This window comes from Falco cherrug, chromosome 3, assembly GCF_023634085.1.
Source record: "Falco cherrug isolate bFalChe1 chromosome 3, bFalChe1.pri, whole genome shotgun sequence".
In the NCBI taxonomy this organism is placed as follows: Eukaryota; Metazoa; Chordata; class Aves; order Falconiformes; family Falconidae; genus Falco; species Falco cherrug.
Window position 1 is genome coordinate 18098602 of NC_073699.1, and position 11516 is coordinate 18110117.

The following is an 11516-nucleotide window of genomic DNA, read 5'->3' on the forward strand; positions in this document are numbered from 1 at the left end:
GCCTTGTACCTCTGCTTTCTTGCTGAATTTCAATTTCCTCAGCAGGCAACACAGCACGATCATGACAGAATGGTTGGCAGCCTGCCTGGGTCTCTGCCTTGAGCAGTACACAGGGGCCATACAAAGCCAGCAAATCCCTGGGTGCTTTCATCAGGTGCTGAGAGTCCTTCCGTGCATCAAGGCAGGCACTTCACTGCGTGCAGGAGCAGCCCAGCGTGACATCAGTGCGAGTGGTATGGGGAGGAGGAGGAGGGAGCTCACCCTCTGTGTACACAGCAGCCACCTAGGCGAATGGCTGCGGGCGGTGTGATTAATAAGAGCTGGGATGTGCAGCTATCTTGATGAGAGAAGCAGATTGGATTGCAGTATGGGTTATTGTTTGCATATTTTCAGGGAGAAAGGACAGTGGTAAATGTTTCCAGGGTCAGATGGACACGACTGCAACCCCAGCTCTATAACTGGGCACTTTCTGGAGCCCCAGGACGCAACAGGCAATGAAGGAGAGGTGTACTGAGGGCTAAGGCTTGGAGGGAGTGGGCATTGCTGGGCCAAAAGATGGATGGCGGCAGTGGGAATCATCAGCCAGCACCCTCCTCAGCTTTGGGGCTGAGGCTTGGGCCAGCTGCCCCCCCCCCCATCGGACCCTGCTGCCAGCACAGGCCACAGATGCAAGGCAAGGGCCAGGATGGCCGGCAGCACCAGGCCCACAAGACTTGACAGGCCCTCTGTGCTGATGGCACGTGTGGGATGGTGACACAGCCGCGGGGCCAGGTGGCCACCTGCCCTTGGGAGTGGAACCAGGACCAGCATTTACAGAAAAAGAAATCTCCGGCTCCTGGCAGGTGGCCTGCCCTCCTTGCACTGCAATCTCGTTGGATCACCTCAGAGAAAATGGCTGAGTGCCTTGGCCGGCGGCCAGGTGGGACAACAAAGGGCGAGTGTGGGTGATTCACCCGCCATGCCAGACAGCTCTCCCTCCCCACCGGCACCCGCCCCGCTCTGCAGCAGCACCCCACTCGCCCCGGGAACAGGCACCAGTGGCCTCCACTCCTCAGTGACCGCCTGACACCATTTTGAAGGTATCAAGGTTTTAATCCTGGTGAACTGGCCCAGCTCCAGTGTAGAAACCCTTGGGGCCCACAGGCTGCCATCTCCCCCCAGGAGCGCCCAGCTTCATCTTCAGCCAGCCCCTCTCAGGCACAGGCCACTTGCCTCTCCTTCCCAGGCTGTGCCCTGGGTTGGCTGCTTTGGAGAAGGAATGGGAGCAGATTACTTTTAATTACTTTGCTGTGTCTTTGGTTTCCAGTTTTGTCCTTGTGTAGCTCCTACCACAAATCCTCAGTCCCTACAGGGCCCAGGCTGCTATAATTCCTATTAGGTAAGATTAAGATAAAGGGTAGCTAACTAGCTAATTTATCAGGGATCCAAGAAGGAATATGCCCTGAATGTTGATGCACATTAGAATTAAGGTTTAGTTTTCCTCACATCTTCACCATCTTTAGTATTTTGGGGATTCGTTAGAGCAGCAAGTTCAAGAAATTTATTCACTGGGCATTTGAGACACTTATTTCTAAAAAGCACTAAAAAACATCCAAGTTTTTCCATCCTATTACTCAGCAGCCTTTATGTAACGTATGGCCCAGCTTTCAGACACAGCAAGGCACAGAAAAAAGAGTTGGAGGGGAGGCTTGCAACCTCCCTTTTCATGGAATTTAAAATCTTGAGGTTTCTTCAGAATTACAGAAATGAGAGCAATTCAAGCAAATGTGCAGATGGTCAGAGGCGAGTGGAAGGCTCACAGCTGGGGAAATTTTATTGAGTGTACATATCATATCAGACACTGTATCAATACATATCAATGCCCAGATAGTCTCAGAGCCCCAGCCCTTTAACCCAGAAGCCCACGTTTTAATCACACTTCCAATGCTTTGAGACTGGTACAGTTACATATTGTAGTAAACATACATGCACATCTCTATTGCATTGTTACCATATTTCTACCTCATACCTAGATATAAAATACTTCATGTTCCCTGTGGCTATGCATGTGCTTCTTAAAAGCAGAATATTTTACAATGTTGTTGTACAGTGTTTTTACAAATAGATGTATTATTAGCAATAAAATATCCTACTCCAATTTACATTCAAGCATCTTTTGCTTCTGGCTGGGGAAGCACGCCTGCAGTGACTTCACAACCTCTTAAACTCTGTAAATACAGCTATACATCTTCTGTAGGAAAAAAGAACCAACAATGTCATGATTTATGGGTAACTCTCTCTGTTAATCCTAATAACAGGGTTAGGAGGAGCAATTTGCAACCTACTTTAACCTTTAGATTTAAGGATCTTCAGAGTGTGTCCTTCTGCTGCTCTTCAGCACAAAGGCAAATGGGCAGTGAAAGAGGAGCAGCACACTTGGCCATCCAAAGGCAGAACTGCCAGATGAAAAACAGGAAACCGATCCGGTTTAAGAGCAACAGCAAACTGTAAATATGCATCTCGATGGAAACACGTTCTCAATCTGCAATGTTCTGAGCATACACCCTTATGCTTCACAAATGCCTGGAGGTCAGCGACGTTGTAAAACTGACTCCAAGCAATCTCATCTCCTGAGCTATGGTCTAGCAGCCATATAAATGGCACAAGAATGACATTCCTCTGTCCCTCACCACTGAGTCACTGTTTCCCACCTCTCAGCCGGACACACAGTCTCTTCTGACCCTGTATTTTATGGTTCCCTGACCCCATTAGTGCCTGCACAGCTCTTACAGTAATACGAAAGGAACCAAGCATAGCCTTTGCATGAAAGTGAGTCTCTCATCTGTCTCTGTACTTGTCTGTCCCAGCTAATGAAATTTCTGCTTCCCAGTCTCCATCATTTACTAGCCTCACGCCTGCTTCTTGCTGCATGAGCTAGACTCCCTGGCTGGAGTCCGTCTCCGTAATGCACTGCAGTCATCAAATTGCCATGATGCATCCTGTCAGTGTAGACAGAACGGAGACTACAGTGCGGTAAGTAAGGGTAATGTAATGCGGCCACAGGAACAAGAGGCCCAAGAGGAGCCGAGACTGGAAGCACAGGAAGCCTTCTCCATGAAGCATTAGAGATACTCATGCAGCCGCTCTGATTAATATTGCCTCTCCCAAAATTATATATGCCATCTGAAGGTCAGTGTCAATGAAAAAGCACACCAGGATGAAACTTTCCTCTTCCTCAGATTGAAAGAAGTAAAAAAAGAGTGCAGAGCAGAGGCAAGCAAGCAGCAATAGAAATAAAGATTACAGAGGAATTTAACAAGGATTAATGCTGTCATGTAGTGAAGAGGGTAGCTCTTTCTCTGTCTTTTTCTTTTATAATTCTCTCCAAAGAAGCAACCTAGGCTCATAATTCCACAGATGGGCACTGAACAATGACCTCAGCTCAGGAAGAAGTTCCTGTTACAGATGGCAAGACATGCAGATGGAAGAAAGTTCAAATGTCTCTGCAGAAAAATTGGACAGACGGTATGCGGAGTACAGAAGTTGCCTCAAATAGGGGCCTTTGAGGGTTACAGCTGGCCTCAAAGGCAAAGGGAAGACACTGAAATAATGTACAGACAAAGGAAGGAAAGGAGTAATACAGTAGGTGAGGATTTGGACATGTTTTTGCCTCTGGACTCCTGGCAGAGAAATTTTTGATGGTCTGCGGGAGTGAGGTATTTGCAGGAAGTCCAGGGAGGCTACAGGAATTGGTATTTGTTTGCAGGAGATTTGTTTCAGTGAGCGCTGTGTTACACCTCTGTAGATCAGGCCCCATCATGTTCGTGAGTGACACCAGATCACAGTGCTGTGTAAATGCAGTGGTTATTATTAGCACCCCTGCACTGTGGATGTACAAGCCTCAACCACTCAGGCCCAGCCTTTGGGAAGAAACAGCCTGTGTTTAGCTGTGTACACTTGCAATGATTCATGAGATTGTCTGCAATCGCTGTAAAAATAGTACTTACGCAACTCAGGAGCTACTACTGAAATCCTGACATTATTGGGTCTTCCCCTCTTAGTCACACTCATCTCAATTAATTTCCACGCCGCCAAGAGAACTTCATACAGAAAAGGCATAAACCTGAAAGAGGAACTGGGGGAGTTAGGAAATGCAGCGAAAGGGGATGATCATTTCTTTGCAATTGTGATGAGGAAAGATTGCAGCTGTTATTCCCCCTGTAGAAGTGAAATGTGCAAACTCAGCAAAAAAAGGGAGACAAATCGGTAGAGACTTTTTTTATTTTGCCAAGCTGATATTTTCCTTTACTTTTAAACTGAGCAGCTAAGGCATGGCTGGAAGGTATGAAGGAACATAGGATTTTCCACCCATTTTCTACCAGTGCTGTCCAATTATTTCTCCAATTCTTTCTCCGTTTGTGTCTGGGCCCAGCCATGTACTTTTTGCTGTGCTTGCAGCCTAGCACGTGTCAGCTCAGCAGCACCCTGATGAGGATGACTTGAAGGATGGCTCAGAGCACACATAAGCTTGTGGGGTTTAGCCCTTTCACACATAAGCAAGCTGCCAGAACTCATCCACTGAGCCCCGGTCCGCACACGGGACCCTTGTTCCCCATGCCTTGGGGGCTTTCCTGACCCAAGCCCTACATTTCCACCCCACAACTGCAAACATAGACAGAGAAGAGACCTGGGGGTCTGCAAAGGGACAAGGGCTTTTTTCAGTATTCACAGCTACCCTTAAAAAACTTGCAGAGTAGAATCTGTAGGGCCAAATGATGAGCCCTTTTCCTATATTGGCAAAAAAACTACAACTGCTGCTAGACCCGTTGAACCCATGGGTGTTGTTTGGTGCAAGAGCTGCTCCCTAACGTGAGGAATACACAGGGTAGCCCACAGGCCCAGGCCATCAGGACAGGGGCACCTTTGTCACAAGAACTCTGGATTCTTGTTCACTCCCATATTAGCTCAAATCTGTGCTGTTACATATCCATGGAGTTACACTGGTGTGAAAGTTCAGTCTCAACACTGCATACTGGGCTGGAGTTGTTCCTGGTTTCTTACCAGGTCATCTGAAGTCTAGCTGAACTTGGTAGTTCTCTGTGCATTTAGCACACCAGAAAACAAGGCTTTTGGACTGCACTGTCTCAAAATGCCCATTTGCTGGGACTGGGGTGGAATATCACTTGTGTGTGTAGAAGCTCTAATGCAGGCCTTCAGAAAGTTCTTGCCATAAAGTTTGTCATGCACAGTGAAGGAAACCCAAATGGCAAACTGCTTTATAGAAGTCAAGCCTGAAGGAGTACTGCTCGCAGTTGCAGCAAGGCAGGCATACAACATAGAATTGAAAAACAAGTGGATGTACCTGGGTCAACTTGTACAATAATATGTGGTACATAAGCCAGATTTGGGTCCCTTATCACAGCAGGTGTCAATGATCTAACATCTGCTTGAATCTCACTGCAGTCCTGCTGAGGCTGCCGGATCTTTTCTTTGCTTTCTCATCCTGGGATCCGTCGTAATTCTTCATCCTGGCATAGAAATGGGATGTCAAAGCTCAAGGTGCTCAGCACAAGCAAAAGAAGTGTTGGCTTCCCAGTAGGTTAAATACAACTCGTACCTCACTGAGCCAATAGTTCCTTCTTCAGGGCTACATGGTAGACGATGCAAAGAGACACACAGGTTTTGTAGAAAAACAAGAATATAGCAATCAAGCACATATACTCAACACATTAGAAGATCCTTCACCTGTAACCCTGATATACCTGTTAGGCCTCCCTAGGTGTTATGAAAAGGAGCACTCAGAGAGATGCAGTCAGGGCAGAGCATTGAGCTGAAATGCAAACACTGAAAAGAGATTCTTAGGGCCATCATGTCAGGCTGGGCACCTTTCACACGAGTAGTGTTTCAGAACAATTTACAAGATTAGATCACAGCCTTTCAGAGTGCATGCTTAGGCAGCAGTGCAAAAAGCATAGCCCACGGATCTCAGGAACCTGTCTAAAACAATGAGCAATAGCAGAGAGCATTCAGGTGTGAAAGAGGTAGGTAGGACATGGGAAAAAAGTCTCTTTTCTAGTGTTTCCTGTCCTTTCTAGCAATGTGATGCAACATGGTGTTAGGTAAGGACATTGGTGTAACTTAGCTCCAAAACGCCTATTTGCTTATTCTTCACAGAACAGAGACAACAGATGTAGCAGGTCAACATTCTTCTTACTCAGCTCTCTGTGTCTCCTGACACTGAGAGGGAGATGTCCTTCAGAGAGATGTCCCCTCTACCCATTCAATCTGGTCTCTAATTCCAACAGAGGTGGTGATTTGCATATAGACAGCTTTCTACTTGAAAACTGCCCTTTCTTCTAGAACAGAGAGCAGCATTCAATTGGTAATTAATGATCCGTGTTTTCTGTAGTCAGCTAGCACTCAATACAACGGTGCTGTACAGACACAATCATTCAGAGGTCATGTTTTTCTATCTACAACCAGACTTCTGCAAGCAAGCCCCTTCATCTGAACAAGTCTTCAAAAAAACCCAAACACCATAGCCTCAGGATTGCAGAAGAAAAAAGAGAAGACCAAGAAGAACAGGAAGGGTGACAGGGAGGGATTCAGATTAAGAAACATCTGGACAGTTTAATGTGAAAATACTGCCACATGTGAGATGAAGTGACAGAAAGGAAAGATTAAATCTTTCTTGTCCCCCACCTGATTCTCAATGTAACAACCCGACAGAGCTCTCTTTTTCCCAGAATACAATCATGGACACCCAGTTCATGGCAATAAGTGTCCAGAAGTTATCAAAACCTGAGGCAGCTGAAGAAAGTACAAGATACTGGGTTTTCTCTGCACACAGGAAAGCTCAGGTAAGGAGTAGACATTCACTGAGACATCCATTGCCCAACACACAGGGACTCCTCTGAGTGTCAACTGCTTCTTCCCACTCTGCTCCCAAGAAGGGTTCCCACTGATTCAACACTCGGAAGCAAGCCTGGAATTTCCATGTGGTTTGGGTCCTTGTTGCATGAGCTTCTTGCTTCAAATCTCATTGTCAGAAAGCTTTCACCTGAAATCCATCTTCATACTCCCTTTCTCTAACTGTCTGCCATCCTCCCATGCTGCACATTTTCCTTTAATCAGGGAAATCAAAAACTGTGCTTGCCCACCAACCATATTAGTTTTCCTTTAAAGCTGGAGTCATCACTCTCACCAAGCAACACAGGGATGGGGAGCTCAGGGCAGTAGGAAAGAGAGCTGAGGTGTTCATGGCACAGCAGTGAGCTGTACCACTGGGAACCACATAGTACTGGAGGGCCCTAATGAAATACATTGGCACCAGTATAAACCATTGTCTCCCTGATTACAAAATGGCTGTGTTGAAATGACTACCAGGCCCTGCTAAAACACAAGCTCTTATATACCACTTGTCAGCCATCATTTTCAAAGCACTTTCAGAGGGTGGGAAATGATTTATGCAAGGTCACTGAATAGAAGCAAAATTAAACCCCTCTGTGCCTGAGTCATCTGCCAGCATCCTAACCACTGAGATACTCCAGGAAACCCTGGCTTCTTTGTCATGTTAGCCATCCACAGGGCAGGGTATAGCAACAGCAGCAGCAACAGCTGTACAGCTGGGATTTGCTTAGACAGTTATCAGGACAATTTTAAGTGGTGCAGCTCTGAAGCACTACATGTGAGGAATAGATCTTCTTTTTGTATGCAGTAAAGCAATGCAAATCACAGCATATTTTTTTTCCTCTGGAATCTATGGGACAGAGGTGCTCAGGAAGGCCATACTAATATCACATTTATGCTTAAAGTCATCTAGCAGGAAGCAAATAATTTGTGAGGTAGGAGAAAAACTGCAGACTCTACAGTTCTGCATGGTTAATGATCTTTCCATGACCTTTCAGTTTTGCACCTCATCTTTTATTTAAACTGTCTATTTAGAGCCACAAGGCTTTGTTCAAAGCACATGTCTGGATCCATTTTCTTACAGCATTTCAAGACTAAAGTGAGAGGTTTGGGTAAGGAAGTCAGAGGGAGAAGCACTTAATGTTTGTCTCTAAGCAGTTTTACAGAGGTAAGCAGGGAGTCTGGACAGCAAGGCACAAAGAAGGCTGGGGGATAAGACTCCATCCTTTGGCTTGCCAAGTAGCATCGGGTTAGCCACTTCATCACCCAGCTTTTGGTACTTTGCTAAGCTGGGAAACCGGTTACCTCAGCTCCCTGTACTGTCAATGGAAAGAGGTAATAATGCTGAATTACTGTGTAAACTCGGGGGCTATGGAGAGCTTAGGGTGATGTCTCTCTCAGCTGTAGGGACACTTTCTACTAAAGTTGGGTGGCCTGGCCTCATTTCTTCTGTGTCCAAGGTGACCCTTCTTGAGTTCCTCCATTTGTTTGACAGAAAGATTGGGAACCTTAAAATAGCTCTCTGGGCACCAAAAAGTATTCTCTTATAGGAATACCCTGAAGGACTTGGATCGGACTGGATTAAAAAAAACAGTCAACTAAACTTTGAGTCAGTCTGCACAGTTTTCAGAAGTGGGGAGCACTGGATAGCTCTCTTTAATCTGCAGGGTATTTGCACATCACATCACTTAGCAGGAGCCAGAAACCCAAGCTGAGGACATCACTTTGACCATCTCCTTGGGAAACAGCTTGGCCCAGCATCCTAGCACTCTCACTCCCACTGCACAGCTGGCACTGAAGTGCTGTGTGTCACTCCTTCAGTTCACTGGAGCCATAAACTCACCTCATTCAGTCTTCTGGGAACTGTTTCACCATTAAAAAATGTAAATAATAGTAGCTAAAAAACTAACTCATAAAAAGCTTTGAAGTTTGCTTACAAACAAAATACCTTCATAAACTCTCCCAATCGTGTTTGTGCTAAAATATTGACTTTTCAGGGAGGTAAATATTTCTCCATTGCTCATTGCATAGAAGCTTGTTCCTGCTGTTTATTCACATGCCAAGGCCAGCAAGCACTGGTGCAGTGCATGTAATCCCAGTTTAGAGGCTGCAGTACAGTTCCCAGCCTGTTCCGCAGGAAGTTAGCCAGTGGCAATACTTTCATTAACTTTGGGGAGAGCCAGGTTTTACCCACCTGCCCGTAGTGCTAATCTGTGTCTTAAAGTGTGCTTCAAAGGCTGTTGTGCTCTTTAGAAAGACATCTTTTGCAAGCAGGCTGCTGATCTCTCTTGTGTCCTGTTGCCAGGCTCCAGTGCCTTGCATGTGCCCTTCTACAAAGTTTGAATCATTTGTTTTTCCAGGGCAACAATCAATTGCGGATGATATTTGCAGCTGAGTCACTTCAAGCAAGGGCAAAAGGTGATGCCTGTTTGTGTAAGTGTAAGCCATATCCCTTCTTGGGGCTGTGCCATTTCACTATGGAGTGTGATAATTTTGCCCATCCTCCTCTCCCTTACATCTCATTCAGGTTTCTTTTACATGTTTTATCTGCAGAACAAGAGAATTCTGTCTTTTTTTTTTTTTTTTTCTTCCCATTCCTGTGACTACACCTCAGAGCAGCCATCACAAACACTGGACAAGTTCACGTAAAGTGCAGCTATCAGTGCAGAGGAATAACCTCTCCTATCTGCCCTAGGAGAAAAGAAAATATTTCCCTGGAAACAGGAAAAACAAACCAACCGATTGTATTTCCCTGACAGAGTCACCTCCATATCCTTTAACTCACCTCATTCATTTCCAGCCTCCCAAAGATCCTCCCTCTCTGCTAAGCCAGGAAAAGAAGGGCCACCACGGCATTGAACTCAGACCATTCCCAGGCATGGAGAAGATGGACCAAACCTGGTCTTCTGCAGTGGAAATCTAATGCTCAGCCAGAAGATAGCTGGGGCCTGAGGTCACAAGCTCATTACAAGAATGAGGAAATGCTCCTACAGCAAGACAAGCTTACACATCTGGTTGAGGCAGACAGGGAAGAGAGCTACACAGCTGCATAACTGCAAACCTTACGTGATGGGAGACGCGTGACTACTGTGCACAGGCTTAGTGGCATGGAGGCACAGACAGATCTTCCTCGTCCAGACCCTTCCTCTTTCCTCTCCTGCCTTCAACCTTCTGCAGCTGGAGACAGGGGGTAGAACAACCCAAAGAAATTACAGGACTTAACTGAAGGTATATTCTAGGTCAGTGCTGGAGGGATGACTTGAATCAGCCTTCGGGATCCCAGGGTAATGTTCTACACACAGGAAAATTTTCTTGTCCAGCTTTTTTTTTTTTTCTTTTTACCTTCTTTTTGCCTTTTCTCCCTTACTCATGCCTTTTCCAATCCCCATCCTCACCACTTCACCAGACACCTTATCTCCCTTCATAGCCCCAACAGAAGTTTCTAATAATTCTCTTTGCCTGGTCCAGATGGATAGAGGATTTTGGGAAAGGTGAGTCAAATTGACTGTAGTGGACTGGACTCAAAAGCCTAACACAGACGCCTGCCCAACCCTTAGCTGCTTTTCTGCCAGACAGAAAAATGAATCCAGAGGTAACTCCTGTTCTGATGCAGTGGCAGATGTGTGTGATAGACAGATGGGCTGAAAATAAAGAGATCCATACCCTAATTCTCTATTTTTTTTCAGACCACAGTCAGGAAATTAATCTGATTACTGAACTTCCCACCTGGCAATTTTTTTCTTCCCCACACACTGACACACCTTTATTCAGTGACAGACTTCATGCTTACAAACTAGGAAAGACTGATCTGGGATATGAAGGTCAGGGGCAGTCTTGACTGCAGGGACCATAAGGTGGTAGAGGAAAGGATCCTGAAAGGAGGGAGCAGGGCGAAAAGGACCACAACCTGGACTTCAGGGTTTCTATAGGTATATCAGCAGCAAAAGGAAGACTAAGGAAAATGTAGGTGTGGTGCTGAATGGGGTGGGAGACCTGGTGAAAAGAGCATGGAAAGAGCCAAGATACTTCATGTCCTCCTCACCTCACTCTTTACTGGTAAGACCTGCCTTCAGGAATCCCAGGGACCTGAGATCAGCAGGAAAGTCTGGAGCATGGAATACTTACCTCATTGGTAGGTGAGGACCAAGTTAGGGAATTTAAAGTGAACATACAGAAGTCCATGAGACCTGATGGTATGCACCCACAAGTGCTGAGGTAAGTGGCCAATGTCACTGTGAAGCCTCTTTTAGCTGTCTTTGAAAGGTCATAGTGATCAGGGAGGCTCCTGTGGACTGGAATAAAGCAAATGTTACTGCTGTCTTCAACAAGGACAAGATAGAGGAACTGGGGAGCTACAACCTAGTGAGCCTCACTTCAGTCCCTGGGAAGGTGATGGTGCAAATAATTCTGGAAACCGTTGCCAAACATATGAAGGCAAGAAGGTGGCTAGCAGTATTCAGCGTGGATTTGTGAAGGGGAAATTGTGCTTAACCAACCCAACAGACCTCTACAATGAGATACCTGGCTTGGTGGATGAGAGTAATGGATGTTGTTTATCTCGACTTTAGCAAGGCTCTTGACAGTGTCTCCCATAAAATCCTCATAGATGAACCTATGAAGTACAGGCT

General features: G+C 45.9%; 1 long non-coding RNA gene across 1 annotated transcript in view; it reads right to left on the reverse strand.

The window, feature by feature from the left end:
* LOC114015961 (uncharacterized) overlaps positions 1-10576 on the reverse strand; it is a 53954-nt gene extending 43378 nt beyond the window's left edge. Inside the window, exon 1 of the long non-coding RNA XR_008731583.1 lies at positions 9674-10576. This is a non-coding gene — a long non-coding RNA (uncharacterized LOC114015961). The remainder of the gene's footprint in view (positions 1-9673) is intronic.
* Between the last annotated feature and the right edge of the window lie 940 nt (positions 10577-11516).